Source organism: Equus caballus, chromosome 6 (genome assembly GCF_041296265.1).
Source record: "Equus caballus isolate H_3958 breed thoroughbred chromosome 6, TB-T2T, whole genome shotgun sequence".
In the NCBI taxonomy this organism is placed as follows: domain Eukaryota; kingdom Metazoa; phylum Chordata; class Mammalia; order Perissodactyla; family Equidae; genus Equus; species Equus caballus.
This window is the reverse complement of record NC_091689.1, coordinates 38,766,456-38,783,120: the sequence shown is the minus strand read 5'-3', so window position 1 is coordinate 38,783,120 and position 16,665 is coordinate 38,766,456. Positions and strand designations below refer to the sequence as shown.

Below are 16,665 nucleotides of genomic sequence, written 5' to 3'. Positions count from 1 at the left end.
AAGCAGAGGAAGACACCAATTTCTTCTTGTAAAACATGACAGGGATGGGACAAAACAGAGAAGGAAGGCTAATCCCTTTTATAGGGATTCTTTTTCCAGAGTGTGTGTGTGTCCATGTTAATTCCAGTTAAATATAAATGACGAATTAATGTCAAGTGGGAAACTGGCTGCTCTGCTCTGTACCGGCTTAGCACCGGTGCTCTCAAGTTACCCTAATTGTAGAGAGATGTCCTTGTTTTCTGACTTCACTCACAAACCATCCCTGATTATTTCAGTTTACCTTTTTCTTTTTCCGGAAAATCTTTTTCTAGTCACGAAAAGGGGTTGTCTGATGCAAAGGCACTTAGCTTATAATGATTATTGTTGTTCTTATTAACATGAAGTACGGGAATGGCTTTGCTGGAAGTTACCCACCCAGACCCGGACATCTGTCTTGGCGGCACACGCCCCTCTCCTTACCCGGCCATGGTCGGTGGCTGGGCGATTTGAGCCACCGCACTGGCTGGGCTCCGAGGGAGATCGGTCCCCACTCTCCGCAGACCGGAGCGCTAGGCTGGAGGAAAGCGAGACGGGACAGTCATTGTTCTCCCAGGCCCAAGGAAAAGCGCCCAAGGTAGCACCACCTCTCACGTTCGGGCGAAACTTCCCCGAGCTCCCGCTTTCTGGGCTCGGGATGGGTCTCCACATCGCGACCTTCCCTTTCCTGGAGTAGGCCACTCCGAGAACACACTACAGTCACCTTTGCGCGCTCCCCGGGAGCCGGCATGGCACACAGCGCATCCCAGCGGCCGCGTGGCCTCCTTCTAGCCGTGACCACTTAGCTTCCGGAGAGCTTGCCAGTCGCCGCCGCAGCCGCCTCGCAATCTGGGTACTCGAGAGCCTGCGAGAGCCAGGCTCGGCCGGACCCCAAGGAGGGCGCGAGGCTGCGGCGCAGGGCCCCGCCCGGCACACCTGGGAGCCGTGAGGACTGGGAGACGCGGGGCGCGGCAGAAGGCTGGCCCGGTGCCGGAGCCGCTTCCCCGAAAGCCGGCCAGATTGGAGCAAGGCGGAGAGGGAGCGTCTCGCGGCAGCAGCCTGCTCCTCCGAGGGAGGAACCCCTGCTGGGGCGGCCGAGCAGCGCCCGCGAGCCGCAGAGACGCGCTGCGCCCATCATGGAGCGGGCCGGCCTCGGCTCTGCGCCGCCGCCGCCGCAGCGGGAGCAGGACACAGTGGAAGCCTGGCTGGACGATCACTGGGACTTTACCTCCTCTTACTTTGTTAGGAAAGCCACCAGGTAAGAAGAGCATCCAGGGAAGACGCGACCGGGGCGCGGAGCGTGACCTGGGGCTGATCTCTCCCCTCTTTTGAATTTTCCCCTTCGTTCACCATTAAACCCCCTCCGTTCCCAGGCCCTTCGCTTTTGAAGTAGGTCCTTGGTCCTACTTGGTGTAGAGACCTCGACTTTAAGGCGAGTACAGTCAAAAAACCCAAGCGTCGGATTCGATCCAACTTGCTCACAAAGTTCAAATACAAAAATGTACGTTCCGCCCCCGCGCCCGCCCCCAACCGTGATCGCCCTGGTATTCCCTGGGAGCAAGATTATTTTCATACAGCCGTGCTCCCGGGCCTTCCTCCAGCCCTTCTCTAGCCTCCTGGTTCCCCTAAATATCCTTAGCGAAACCAAAACAGTTTTTGAGCCCCTTCCCTGCAGCTCCGCAAGCACCATTTCCAACTCGGTCCCAGCGGCTCCGCTTCTCCCCCGCCCTGGCGGGGCGGGGAAGCCGGGGAAGGGGCGAGACCACGAGGAAGTCCAAAGGCAGCAACATGCCTGAACCTTCCCAGAGTGAGTGCCTTTTGCCCCCTTCCAGTCCCCCGATTGTCCCGCGCGCCTCCTTTCACTCGCTCTTGCGCCCAAGGCGGCGCCGCCAAAAGGGCTCCGCGGAGGGGATCGCGGCGCGCACACAAAGGGCGCGGGGGAGAGCGGCGGGCAGCGGACCCCGGGGGGCTGGCGGGTCTCGCGCGGCCCCAGCCGACCCTATGAGGCCGGCTCCTCCTGGTCAGGAGCCAAGCGCCGGGCGGCCGCGGCGGAGGGCGGGGAGGGAGCCTGTCCTTTGGGAGGCGGCGGCGCAGCGGGCAGTCGGGGCGCGCGTGGGAAACGCTTGCCTGAGAGTTGGGGAGGAACTGAGGCTGAAGCCGAGGGACGAGGAGGGTGGAGCGGAGAGCGCGCGGCGGGCGGGTCCTCCGAAGCCCGAGGAGTCGGTGCGAAGCCGGGGCGCGGGCGAGGCTGCTGCGCGCGGACTCGGTCCCACTCGAGGACCCACGCCTTTGCAGAAGGGTCCCGAACCGCGCCCCGCCGGCTCTGGGCAGCGGCCATCGGGCAGCCCGCGCTGGCCGGCCCGGCCGCCCGCGAGGCGCGCAAGGGGCGGTGATGGTGGAGGAGCCGGCCGGGACTGGGCGCTGGGCTCCCACCTGCCGGCGCGCGGCCTCGGCTCTGCGGGGCGCTCCCCGCCAGGCGGCGCAGCGCGGGGCGGCGGCGCGGCGGCGGGGGCGGTAGGGGACCTGGCTTCGAATCTGGGTCTCACCTGGGCGCGTCGTGGACCCCCGGCGCCTCCTGGAGTCCAGGGTCCGCCGGGGCCGCAGGATCTGCACCTCGAAATTCCCGCGTTTGCTATGTTGCCCTTTGGAGACAAAACAAGGTACTTCCTTCAGCATCCCCCCTGTCCCACTTTCCCCTGGGGTGCGGCGGGGGCCGGGTGCTGGGTGGTGGCGCCGGGTCACACCGGTGGGGCGATGTTTCATTGAATATAGATTGTAAGACATTTTTGTCTTCCTTTAGTCTCTTGGGGATGTATTACTTTGGGGTGTTAGATGTGGCTCTTTTTAACCCTTTCTCCTAACGAGTTGTCGATTTGATCACTTTCGGGGTTTTTGGACAGAGGCGATGGCTTTGGGACAAATCTTATGTTTTGTTTAATTACTCCACCTTCGTTTTAAATCCTCTTTCCCTCTTTCTCTTTCTTCCTTCAAAATCCTAAATCTGGAGCGACCAGAGTAAACCCGGAAAGGAAAGTGGTTTCTTCTCAAAGGGCACTTTTCTGTGAGTTTGGGGCGAGGCACTAAGGCCATCCAGGTCTGGAGTTATTGATTGCTGTCGGTTGACAGTGTTCAGATGTCACCTGCTACCCCAAGGCCATCTGTCCTCACTTTCCTTTCCCCCTACGTTTCCACCTTCTGCCCCCCGTGAATCCTAGCGCACAGAACGGGGAGTGGGCAGAGAACCGGGCTGAGTTTTTCAGCGTGTGTGGCTGTTCACTGGAGGTGTTCTTTAGGCTGATTATTAACAGTTGAAAGAAAAAGTCGTTTTATAAATCAGCATAAATGTCCTTCACCCCCCTCCCCCAATGGCATAAATTTGGGATTGTTTGTGGTAGTTTTTAACTAGTCATACACTTCACTTTCAAAGCCTGCCAAAACATTGAAAGTAACATATTATTGGAAAATAAATGAAAAGAGTTAAGTTACATTTCTTTTCGCATTACTTCTCCCAAGTAGTATAGGATTAAAACCCTAATTCTCAAAATTATACTGCTCTGTGTAAAATTTAGATCGTCTGAGACTATATACTGTTTTTCAGTTAAGGTTTTTATATTATAGTTGATGTTGACAACAGGCTGAACCCTTTCTATGATATATATGTGTGTACATATGGTCTTAAGAGAAGAGTTTATGTTGCGTATAAGTTGGAAAGCGAAAGTGTCCAATATTTGAGTAGTACAGGCCCTCATTTTAGGAGTTGCAAAGTGCTGAAAGTTGTCAGTGTAAAGAATATAATCTGAGAGCTTGTGTGTACCCAGAGGTTCTTCACAAAACAATATTCCAGTTTGGGCTGAAATTTGGTGGCATTAACTGGAGACTTGAGACTGAGAGTTTGGACGTTAGTTGATTATAAAAATGCCAAACAGCTAAATCCAGTAAGATTCACATGGTTTTGGTACAAACTTATCGCAGACATTTTAACTTTACAGCTAAGATTTTATTTTTTAACTAGAAGCTCACATTGCTTTGCTTTTTTCCCTTTTATTACACTTTGTAAGTGTAAATGAATACCGTATGTGATTCAGGAACCCATGAAACAGGATAGTTCTGTAGAGGCATTTGGCATGTTTTAGGATTTGAAATACATTTGGATTCACTTAGATTGGCCATCTGTGCCTGTAAACAGGCGTGTTGATGGAACTATTTCTAGTTATTTGATTTAATTGTTGTCCTTTGACATTCATGCATGCATGCTTCTCTATCCTGTCCCCAGACATGAATGAGCTGCACTCAGTAGCAGTCATTGAACAGAATGGAGTTCCTGGCATTCCTAAATTCTCATTTAAACACCTGTGAATTCTGGTTGACCTTGAATGCAGTTGTGCTGCTCTGTTACACTGTTTCTTGTAACTATCTTCAGCTCTGGAGCTAAGCACCCCATTAAAATCTGTAGCTTGGAGCCTAGAATATACGCTTTTGCATAATCACAGCCTGTTTATATGAATTTGAGAGAGTCAGTTGAACAAGTCATAATCTACTGGCATAAAAATGCATTTGAAACTAGTAACCGCAATATGTGGAAAACTTCCACCCTCACTATTGTAGACAACTTTGCAGTCCTCCAGGCCAGAGATCCTGTCTTAATTAAGGGCTCTTAAGGCTCATGCATTCACAGCACAGCCTTCCCCTGCTAACACCGCTTAACAGCTGTTGTTATTCTTGACAGCATATTAAAATAATGTTACCTTTCATTAGTTACTAATCAGCTCTGTGGTAGTGGGTGATATTTTAGGTCATTTAGTGTGGTAGGGGTAATATAATTGACTTTTTATTGCTTTGTTTTGTACTAGGCAAAAGCTTGAGAATATTTGGTATATACTGGAAATAGGAAATATTAAGTGAGGACAAGTTTTTATGACTGTTTGGATCAGAGCCCAGAACCTTCACACCCCGTGTAGTTTTCTGTTGTAGACTTTTCATTCGACCCTGCAGGGCTGTGCTGAATTAGTTGACCTTCCAGGTCCTGTGTTTGTGATCCTTTCTTTTTGGTAATTTTTTTCTCATCTCTAACAGCTGAAACATCGTTGTTTGCAAGATATTTTTATTAAAATCAGATGATGAATATAAAATAAACATTGCTATGTGCTCTTAAAAGTGACTCTTTCTATAACTACATAGGGATAGAAACTTTTCACAATTTTCAGACAAATGGTTTGTTAAGCAGTCACTAGTATTAAAGATAAAACTCTGTGGGCATGGACTCAATCTGACTTCAATGTTATTTATAATATTTTTCTGATGGTGCAATTACGGCCTTTTTTGCTTTTATTGTGTATAACCAGGGGTCCATACAGCCAGCTCTAAGCAGTTGTTAGTGACCTAAAAGTCCTCATGTGGATTGAATTCTTCCTTTCTGGAAGAATCCGTAGGAGCCCCTGAAAGGATATTTCTCATTGCCCTTCTAGCTCTAGTGTTCTCCAGGTTTCAAATGCAGATCCATTCAGATCTTGAAATACAAGATCATGATTCCTAAAATGTGGTAGAATTAATGCAGTCGCCATTAGTCATAGATGGAGATATCTGTGTGCTTAGTATGACATCATCTAAATAGGCCTGTAGTACTATTCAGTAGCTTTTTTTTTTCAGTTTGTGATCAGAAGGTCTCTAGAAACTGCCAGTATTTTCACAAGGTCATGTCTTCAGCACCTCAAGATGAGCACTTTTTAGCATTTTGATTATGTCGTGTAACAAAATTTCCTTTTTAAGTAATTCCACCTAAATAGATGATTTGACTCTGGTCTCTGATATCATTTTCTTTTAAAATATTTGAAACTGCTTTCAAGTTGTATGGATAAAGTTTTCGTCTTCACCTTTCATCTGATGACAGAGAACATGCCTTACTGAGATGCTCCCCTTCCTCTGGATTTGAAAACACAAATTCACTTAGAACTTTGTTTGAACTTCCCAGTGCCTTTTAATAATTCTTGGGAAAGATTTCTTTCATAATTGAAAAGGCTAATCGGAACTGCTCAGTATTTATTAGTTTATCCCCAAACATTTTTCAACTAATAATTTATTAAACCGTATAAATTTATTATGTTGTATCGAGTTAGATTTGTTCTCTGTTCTCAGAGCTGATTGAAGGATAAAAACCTCTTCCTGGGATAAAAGCCTTTCGTAAAGACTGCAGGGCGATTAAATAAATCCCTGAGTTGGTTGATAGTGGAGGGTTGAACGATGACTGATTTCTGAGTTTAGGATGCAGACTAGCTGCTGACTTGCAGGACTTCCTGTGAAATTAGTTTAACTGGACAGATGGACACTCAGTGGGTCAGTGTTACGGCGGATTGACGTGGCCTTGGCAATATCTGTTATGTCAGGTTCTCAGTGAAGAGTGCCCGTGAGCTACATACCTAGGAGTAAAAAATCGAAGAAAGTCTTTCCACATGAGTCATCTGTTTGATATTTAACTCTGTAATCTTATTTACTGACTCAGTAGTCTCATTTTATTTTGAATTATATATATATATTTCACAATGTAAGTGCTTTATTCATTTTCTCTAATTGGTAGGAGTTTATACTTATTGCCAACCAAATGTTTAAGACAGGTAAAGCGATCTCAGAGTTAAGTTCATCAGAATCATTTAGATAATCATTCTAAAAAGCTTTTCAAAAGCCTTTAAAGAGATCTATGTATCTTTCCCTCGGTCTTCTGGTTTGTAGTTTGCAGGAAACATGCTTTTACAGTGTTCTTGTGCCATTGTTAGCGTCTGCATTCTTTGAGATTTTTCCCTTAATTCTGACTTGTAAAGTAAGATTAACTTTTTGCAAATTATCTTCTCTGAATAATTTTATTATATTTAAACTTGGGGGAGAAAAGATCCTCGCCTGATATTATACTTCTAGTGATAACTACAAAAAATAAGAATCATCATTTCCTCTCTGTTGAATACCTATGCTGAGGTCATAAGAAGAGAAAAGATCCTGACCTTTTAAGCTGGTGAAATAATTAAAACACACATACAGAATCTTTGAACTTTCAAGTTAGAGAGAATCATGTAATCCAGTGTTTCTCAAAATTAAGTAATGTTCCCCTGTTAAAGACACATCTTCTTATTGAGCTCTAGGATATTAGTTAGAAAGCTTTTGGTCACAAGTGACAGAAACCCAACTTAAACTCATATGAAATTAACTCACATAATTGAAGTGCCTGGGGATTGGTTTGGCTCTGAAATTCAGCTGATCAAATAATCTTGTCAAATTCTGTCTGTCTGTCTGTGTATCTAGCTAATCTATCTTTCCTTCTTTCAGTCCATGTATCCATCCATCCATCCGTCCGTCCATCCATCCATCCATCCATCCATCTTTTTTGCCCCTATGCTGTGTTTATTCTCCTGCATACTTTCTTCCTGTGCTAGAAAAGTTTTTCTTGGCAGATTTATGTGGGTCTTAAACTTCTGATTCTAGAGAAGTACCTTCTCATCTATATCAGTCCTCTCAAAATTACTCTGGCCATGTTTGGGTACCATGCCTTCTCTGTACCAATCACGGTGTCCAGAAGAATAGGGCTATCTGATTACTTTGTTGGGGCAGGTAACCCATAGTTGGATATGTCATTGGGGGAGAGGGAATTCCCAAAAGAAAGTGATGAGGGCACACCCAGAAGTTCCAGATACCTGGGGATTGGTTTGGCTCTGAAATTCAGCTGATCAAATAATCTTGTCAAATTCTATCTGTCTGTCTGTATATCTAGCTAGTCTATCTGTCTTTCCTTCAGTCTATCCATCCATCCATCCATCCATCCATCCATCCATCCATCCATCTTTTGGATGTGGACGTCCTTTTATTTTAATATTAGTTAAATATGGAATTCTTAAGAGTAGATATAATTTAATCACAGTTACAGCGTTTATGCAACTGTAATACCAAAATAAATTTATAATTTAATTATGAATAAAATGATAAAACTCCAGCCAAATGCAAATTGACAGCATTCGTTAACTCACCCTTGCAAAGTGAACGTGGCCCTGACTGCCCGTTGGAGGGTCTGGTGAGGTCAGCTCGCCTTTGCTGTGGCTGCCTTAGAAGGCATCCTTCACTGCTCCCACTGGGTCTCTGTGTGAACAGTCATGAAACTTTATTCCTATGGCACAGCATACCAGCGTTTGGGTTTTACTTGGTTTGAAAGCATATTTGCATATTATATTTACATCTTTTATTTTCTCTTTATCCTACAACCACTCGGCTGCACTGTGATTGTAAACACAAATATAAACCTGACTGCTAAAATTGTAGGACAGTACTTGGTAATAAGGTGGTCATCCCACTAATTTAAAGTATACTTCTTTGCCTTTTTTTGGTTTTACTTGTCATCAGTGTGAAAACACAAAATTAAAAACATTTTCACAGAAAAAGTACAGATCTTCAAAACATACTTGTTTTGGATTCTCAGGACTTCTCAGACCTCAGATTGAGAAACGCCAATAGACCAGTCTCTCCCATATCTAAGCTGCAAAGCAAGTCAGTTTACACATTCACAGCATAGGTTTCAGTTACGATGTTTTTCCATTCAGATGTAAGTAGGTTTTCCTTAAAGGAACATTTTTCATACACGTGATTATGAATGCGCGGAGAATTATAAAACGGGTCTCTTCCAACTCTCGGTCAAATTTGAATGTAAAACCATATGAGGATATCACTTGGAGGTGCCCCAAATCTCCTGTTTCATTTAATACTGTTATAGTATGTTAATCTTTTATTCATCTAAACCGATGCTTCCCAAAGGGCATGCTATTGGCATCTTGGTGGACCAAAAGCTTTCTAACTAATAAGACACTTTTTTTTGTTGTGAGAGACTGTTCAGCGCATTGCAGGCTGTTTAACGTCTCTGGGCCCCAGACACTAAATGCCAGGAGCACCCCCATCATTGTGATGCCATGGTCACAATGCGCCCTAAGGGCTGGCACCATGACTGAGTTGGGAGCCACTGTACAGAACCCTTTAAGATTTATTCCTGTTTATGGTGGGCCAGGGCCCCACGTAGGACAGACTCAGACTTCACCCCCAGAACTACCTCTTTCTGAGAGTATGCCCTTAGGTACTTTATTTGCTTTCTCTGTTGAATGGAAATAAGAGCATTCACTTCATAGAGTTCTTGAGAAATTTAAAGGAAATAACGCCTATTTCCTTACCTTTTTTAGAGTGATTTTCAGTTGTTTACTATTTTACCTTGAGAATCATCAATGCCTTAAATATAATCACCAACTGTGATGGTCATTCCCTTATTCTGGTAAATGGGAATTAGAAGATCAGAACAGGGGTTTTATAGACTTTAAGTGTCCTTCTCATTCTTTAGATGAATTTTTATTGATGGTTTGAACAGAACCTTTGTGGATTGTGTAAGGTCCTGGAAAGGTGACTGGAATGGGAGACCAGACTTCCTGAGTTTGTCCCCAGCTTTGTGACTGCCGCAAGTTAATAAACCTCCACTTTACAATGGGAGATGAGAGGAAATGAGAATCAAGGCAGACAGATTAATCAGTGAGCTTAAAAATCTCATCCAGCTCTAAGCATTCTGGATTCTCACCAGGAGAGCAGAGTGTCGACTTCTCAGATTGAATAGTTTCCTCCTTTAAGTATTTTCCAAATACCTGTTGTGGATCCAGTTCAAATTATGCCAACTATGTAACTAAAACTGTATAGAATTAGGATCCAAGAGCAGAAAAATTTCTAACATTATAATGTGAGTTATTTTTATGTTTTTCCTACAGATAATTTTAGTAGATTTCCATATGAGTTATCAACTATCCCTTTCCAGACAGGAAATTAGTACACTCTTTGTAATTCTGGCTGTAGTGATTAATTCACATGACTGATGAAGAAAGCACTGGAGAGAAAGAAAAAGGGATGATGTTTTAATAGTAGATTTAAAAACACGAGAACTCGTGTTTTGTGGATCATTGAGGGCGTGCAACTTTTTGCTCTTGTTTTGTTCAAGGCACCCCACAAGTCTCCCCAAATGTTACTGCTCAAGGGACCTGCTATATGGCCATCCTTGAGGCCCATGCATCAGCCTGCTTACAGAATTTCCCCAAGTGAGCCCCCTTGGGTAGGAGCTAAAACAGATCAACTTTAATCCCCAAATCTGCTGTCGCAGAGTGTTAAAGCATTGTTTTATCATGTGTTAAAAACATTCTCCAACTTAGAATGACAGTTATTATGAAATACTGCTATGGTTTTCATCATAGTAATTAGTTGTATATTTTCTCAGTCAAAGGGTTTTATTTTATCTTTGATATTTTGGAAAAAAATCATCCCCCAAACCTATAACTTATTTTTTTTTTAAAAATTAATTTCTAAGTAGTAATGGAAAAACAAGTTACGTTCTTGCAATTATTTTTCTCAACTAAATGTTCAGCTCTTAATCTTTCTGTGTTACTCAGAACATCATGTCATATGTAAGTGTAGTCATTGGTCTAGGGACTCTATGTTTTTTCAGTACTAATTTGCGAAAATGCTAACGTTAAAACAACTTTTTCTTATGAGTGTTTCTGTAGAGAAATTAGTGCTTTTAAACTAGGAGCCACAATTGGCTAACATCTAGTTATTCTATAGAAGCCCATCGAATAAATTATTTTTATTTTTACAAAAAAAATTCACTTTTGAGGCTGGCCACATGGTTTAGTGGTTAAGTTTGATGCACTCTGCTTCAGCGGCCAGGGTTCCTGGGTTGGGATCCTGGGCGTGGACCTGCACCACTCATCAGCCATGCTGTGGCGGCATCCCATATATAAAATAGAGGAAGACTGGCATGGATGTTAGATCAGGGCTAATCTTCCTCAAGCAAAAAAAATCAAAATAAATCACTTTTGAAAGTATACTCCATTTAATTGGTTAACTTAAAAACAGTAGCTATCATGTGTTAAACATTGTGTCCCAGGGGGCTGGCCCCGTGGCCGAGTGGTTAAGTTTGTGCACTCTGCTTCAGTGGCCCAGGGTTTTGTTGGTTCGGATGCTGGGCATGGACATGGCACCACTCCTCAAGTCATGCTGAGGTGGCATCCCACATGCCACAACTAGAAGGACCCACAACTAAAAATATACAACTATGTACCGGGGGTGTTTGGGGAGAAAAAGGAAAAATAAAATCTTTAAAAACATTGTGTCCCAGACTCCATGCTATCATTTTATGGGCATCATTTCCTTTTTCTTAAGAACCCTATGAGGGTTATTGCCATTATCTCCATTTTAGAGAGAGAGTAATTAATGTATCTAAGGTCTCACTCTTAGATAGTAGTAGTTCTGGGATTGAAGGCTAAGTCTTTGCCACCTGGGACCTTAAGCACCATGCTCTGCTGGAATTCACTGTCCGTATTCCTGGAAGCAAAGCAAGGCTCCTAGAGTTAATGTCATGTGACTCTCACTCAGGAAGAGGTGGAAGTTTCTCCTAGGGCCTCTTACTGTGCAAGCATCTTACTAAATGATGTGCCTAGAGACCTTGCCCAAGTGGGTTTAGTTTCCATATATAATTTGAGAGTATAAAAAGTAGGAACTCTCAAATGACTTTTTAAAATACAGTGGCTGACAGTTTAGGTACTAGGCCATTACAATTATATTTTTAGTATTAGAACATGAAATACCCTAAGTACAGTATATTTTCAAAATAATTTTTATCCTTTGATACATTATTTTAGGCAAGAGTACAAAATACATTAAACTAGTTGCTCTACAAGTAGGTTTCATCTAAAATCTAATTACATTTTTTTTACAATTTTTTTTTAAGATTGACACCTGAGCTAGCATTTGTTGCCAATCTTCTTTTTTTTTTTCTTCTCCCCACCAAAGCCCCCCAGTACCTAGTTGTATATTCTAGTTGTGAGTGCCTCTGGTTGTGCCATGTGGGATGCCGCCTCAGCATGGCTTGATGAGCGGTGCCATGTCCATGTCCAGGATCCGAACCCTTGAAACCCTGGGCCGCCGAAGCGGAGTGCGTGAACTTAACCACTCGGCCATGGCGTGGTCCCTAATTAGATTTTTAACTCATGAGAGTTATTGTGTTTATATCACAATTTTACTTTACGTTGTAAGTTTTTCTTTTTCCTTACTTTTCTAGATGCCAAGAAATATTCTATAAAACCTAGGCAGCATATTTTAATTATTTTTCCCTTTCAAGACATCTGGAATATTGAATATGAATTTTTAGACATTTCTGTCTTTTTGAAGATTTCTTTTGTAAGATGAGTAAGCGGTTCAGCTTTAGTAGAAAGTAAAGTTATTGCTGCATGGAGCCCTTATGGACACAGGCAATAGTGTGTGTGTGTGTGTGTCCCTTTTGCTAATCATATTTGAAATGCCATGCAAGAGCTTGGGTCCCTCCTTCCTGTTGATAAGTTTTGCATATCCTATTTAATACTTCTAGATAGTAGGCATTTGGAGGAAGCTGTGGCTTGTCTAGATTAGTAGTAAATTTCCAGAACACAAAATAAATTATAGTTTTCTTTCCTGTGATAGGTTTATAATAATCTTGAGTGAAAATGAGAAATTGGGAAAGGGGGAAAGTTTTGATTCTTAACAGGATGTGCCATATTTTCATTTTTTAACTGAATGTTACTGATCTATAAAATTTTTAGAAAGTATGAGATCAAGTGTACCCAATATACAAAACTTATTTATATCCCTAAAAAAGGTATTACTCGCTTGGCACCATGAAATTTAATCAATAACTTAATTGAGTCTATGATACACTTTTCATCTACCTGAAACATATGAGCACATAGGAAGTGTAGAATGGAATATATAGCGCTTTCTCTCTGCCATGTGTGTAATTTTGATGAAATAAGCCTTGTGTTACAACCATTGTAAAAAAAGGACAGTTCACCTTCTAAGCTTCCTACCCCCCTAGAATTCCTTTGATGTTTTTTATCATTCAAGAATGAATGTATTCATCCCTCTGTGTGTTAGTAAAGACATAGCAAAATGTCCGGCCCTGGAAATGTCAAGTTCAGCTTTTGCCTGCAGCCACTGCTAGACCCCGGCTGCCTGGCCTTGTGAGTGTGTGAACTCAATTTAGTTTTGCAGGGCACTCCACCCACGTTGTAACACCGTCTTGAAGGGCGCAGTGCTGTTAGTGCTGTAAAGAAGCCTCATGAAATCAAAATGTGTTGAGCGTTATTCTTCATGACACTGATTTTTATATCAAATTGTCATTGGAGGAGCAGTTTGAGCTGCAAAAGTCTTCTCTGAAATAGAATATTAGGACAATAAACGGGGATTGATTGCATTCATTGTTCAAAAGAGATTTGAGATTTAAAATTCAAGTTACATTTTTGACAACTTATAGCAAGTTTTTGGCAGCTTCCATTGGTTTTATTTCCTACTGTCTAATTCCTATCAGTGTTTTGGGTTCTTGACTTGCTCAGTGTGGGAAAGGGTTGTTCAGCGATCCTGCGCAGTGTCTGTGGTATGCAGAATACAGGTTTGAAGCCACAGATAGGATTTGCATTTGTGTTACCTGAGCAGAATAACTCCCAACATTGATTTTTGGTCCCCTCTGAGATTTCTTCAGTTATTTTAAGACATATTGGAAAAAGTCTAAAACAAAACTAAATCTAATTTACCCACTTAAAATTGGTGTATAATACAACTCATTTATGAGGTAAGAACTTTTGTGTGTAATAAGATGAGGATGGAAATAAATGACTGGAGGATAATGAAACATGCGGTGAGGGGACAGGGAATGGTTTGGATGGGATGTTAAGCATGAGGATCTCGTCATTGATTATAAAGCCTTGGCATCAGTTTTCATCGCGTCTCCCTTGGGCATGGCTTTGTTTCCAGTGTCTAGGGCCTGTTGTCTTTCATTAAGAGCCTTGTAAACGTTAAATCAACTCAAAGACTTCAAGACGACCGCTCTGCTTGTGAGTGCTCCCAGGTTTGCAGGGCAGTGAGCAAGGACAGGCTTGCACATGGAAGTCAAGTCTCTGAGTTAACTAGTGCTGGTAGCAAAGGGTAAAATACCTTTGTGGAACAGATGTCCCCTTCGTTCTTTTTGCTCGGATGGCTAGGGTGTAACTTATGTAGAGTTAGGATGTAACTCTTCTTTTTTGGGGTAAAACTTAGGGAGAATCTATAAAGAATGGCATTCTGAAGTATCTGATTTGGCCAAGGACTTCGAGTCCTCAGGGTGCATGTAGTCAGCCTGTTTCCAGACCCCATGAAGCCCCCTCAGCCTGTGGGCCTGTACCCAGGAACACCACCTTTTTTCCCTTGTCTTTTCCCTGGTTCTCTTGGCAGAATTTTATGAGGAAATAGCCGTTGCTCCTTACCCCAGCCCTACATCTCCATTGGGATGAGTACTAAAGCATGTGAGACAGCAAAACGTTAAATACGTGGGAGAGATTTTGAAATGCTTCCACACGCGTTTCCTATCTGACTCGTATGTCAGCCCTGTGCGGTGAGTGAAGGAGTAAGGCTATGTAAAAATGAGGAAGCCAAGGGACAAAAAGAGGCTAAGGAAGTTGATTGACCTAATGATGCCCGCCTGGCCTTTGATACCATAAGCCGTTGTGGGGTCTTCATGGCCTGTTAATACAGCTGCCCATTTTTACACCTGGAGAACCTGAACTCCAGAGAAATTGTAACTAGTTCACCCTCACATATGTGTCGTCTTGTAGCTGGAACTGGAATTATCTGCTGACCGCCAGTTTGGTATTCTTGACTTCATACCCTGCTGAAGTCAGCACCTTGCACTTCGAAAAGAAGTCAGAATAGGTGGTATTTGCCCTGTTTATAGAGGATGAAATTGAAATGCAGAAAGAGAAGTCTGCCACTGGTTACACATCCTGTTAGTAGCAAATGCTAAGACTAGATTAGAATTTAGGATTCATGGGTAAAAAACACAGCTTCTTAATGCTTTGTCGTCCCCCAAATTTTTAGCAGTTAGTCAATCTGTCTTTTATATGTCGACTGCAGTTTGTTTTTTCTCAATTAAATATATTATATAGTATGGTTTTGAGAGTAACAGGAGAAAGCTTGATTTAAGGAGGAATTTTATGCCACAAATTATTAATCCAGGAGCTTTCAAAAGGTTCCTTTATCCATACACAGGAGCACAGTGTTGTGTACAGGATCCTTTGTGCTCTTTTGATGATAAAATTAGTATTAGAGATTTGATAGCCTGGAACTCATTAGTATGCTGCATAGACCTTACCGTTTCTTTGTGGTCTTTCTGCCAACAATTCCAGTTGGGAAAAACAGAAGATAGAATGACTAGAGTGGCCGGCTAAAGTACAGGACACCCAGTTAAATTTGAATTTCAGATACTACTTATACTAAAAAATTATTCATTGTTTATATGAAACTCAATTTTAACTGAATGTCCTGTATTTTTACTTGCTAAATCAAGCAACCCTAAGAATGACTCTTGTCTCGAACACATTTATAATACATTCTGTTTAGTGCCTTGTCTTAGATTTCTTAAATGTGACCTGTTTTCAGAGAAATACAGACGTGGGATTCAGGCAGGATTTTTAAGGACACTAACCTTAAGAATCTTTGTTCTCTTGAGTCCTCTGAGGCAGAGTTCTTACCTCCGTGGTTGAGTGTGCCATCCTTTTGTGGTCTGGATGGAAAGAAGTTAGAGACTGTTATTGGAAGTGATCTTACTCTCCCTGGCCTCGTGTGCCTGAATTTGACTTTGACCCTTTCTGATGCAGCGGGAGGTTATGGAGGCCTTCTTCATGACAAGCACTGAGGTTCCCGAACTTTTGTATTCTTCCAGGCTGTAAGACTTGGAACAGGAGACCTGGTTTTGCTACCAAATAGCAGAGTATGTTTGGTTCAACCATTTAATTTAGCTTCATCATTGACAAAGCAGGATTGTTAATGCCTGTCTCACTAGGTTTAAATAAAAGGTGCTTTTTTACCCTCAGTATCACTAATGTAAATAGTTTTCAAAGTCCCATACAATCAAGGAAGAGCAAGAAGGGAAAACAGAGATCGTATGCAAGGTCATAGGAGTGATTTGCCCGGTCAGAATCACCACGCAGCTTTCTTGAGTCCCATCTAGTACTTTTTACCCTTATATTTGACATGTTTACAGTCACCTTTTCCATCTTTATTCGTTTGTGTGCATTTACATTTAATTTGATATGACAGCAAGATCCAATATATATATAAATTAACCTCTGAACACAAAATAAACTTCAGTTTGGGGAGGAGAGGTCAGTTAATAATTTATCTGAGGTTGCTCATTACCATTTCCCTGGTGCCCAGCCCTGCTCAGCGATCTTTACCTCATGAGAATAATTCATTCTAGACAAAAAGGACGCTTAAAAGTGAATTCAATTAAAATAGCAGTGAAAATGTTTTAATTGGAACTTTATCTTGAAAAATGGAACCGTAGATTATGAAAGTAAATTTATCTTATTTTAGATTTCATAAAATTGAGATTATAATGAAAACTCCTTGCTAATTTTTACAATAAACAATTGATTTTCTGACAAAACTATACCATAAACCATGGCACATGTTTATCATATAAATACATGTGTACCTCATGTTTGACTTTTGCAGCAGGATCATAAAGAGATTTTTTTCCCCAAAAAAATAGTTTTTTTGAATTAATATTTGAAAACTTCATCAGTTTTTCCA

At 42.4% G+C, this 16,665-nt stretch overlaps 1 long non-coding RNA gene across 6 annotated transcripts in view; it reads left to right on the top strand.

Annotated features, from left to right (window-relative positions):
- The first annotated feature begins 733 nt into the window (after positions 1-733).
- Positions 734-16,665, top strand: part of LOC138924617 (uncharacterized) — a 44,609-nt gene continuing 28,677 nt past the window's right edge. The window contains exon 1 of one of the 6 annotated variants that reach the window (XR_011439603.1): positions 734-1,273. This is a non-coding gene — a long non-coding RNA (uncharacterized lncRNA). Of the gene's footprint in view, positions 1,274-1,549; positions 1,823-2,511; positions 2,676-16,665 lie in introns of those variants that run through there. The other 5 variants (XR_011439607.1, XR_011439606.1, XR_011439605.1 and 2 more) reach the window with 5 other exon arrangements.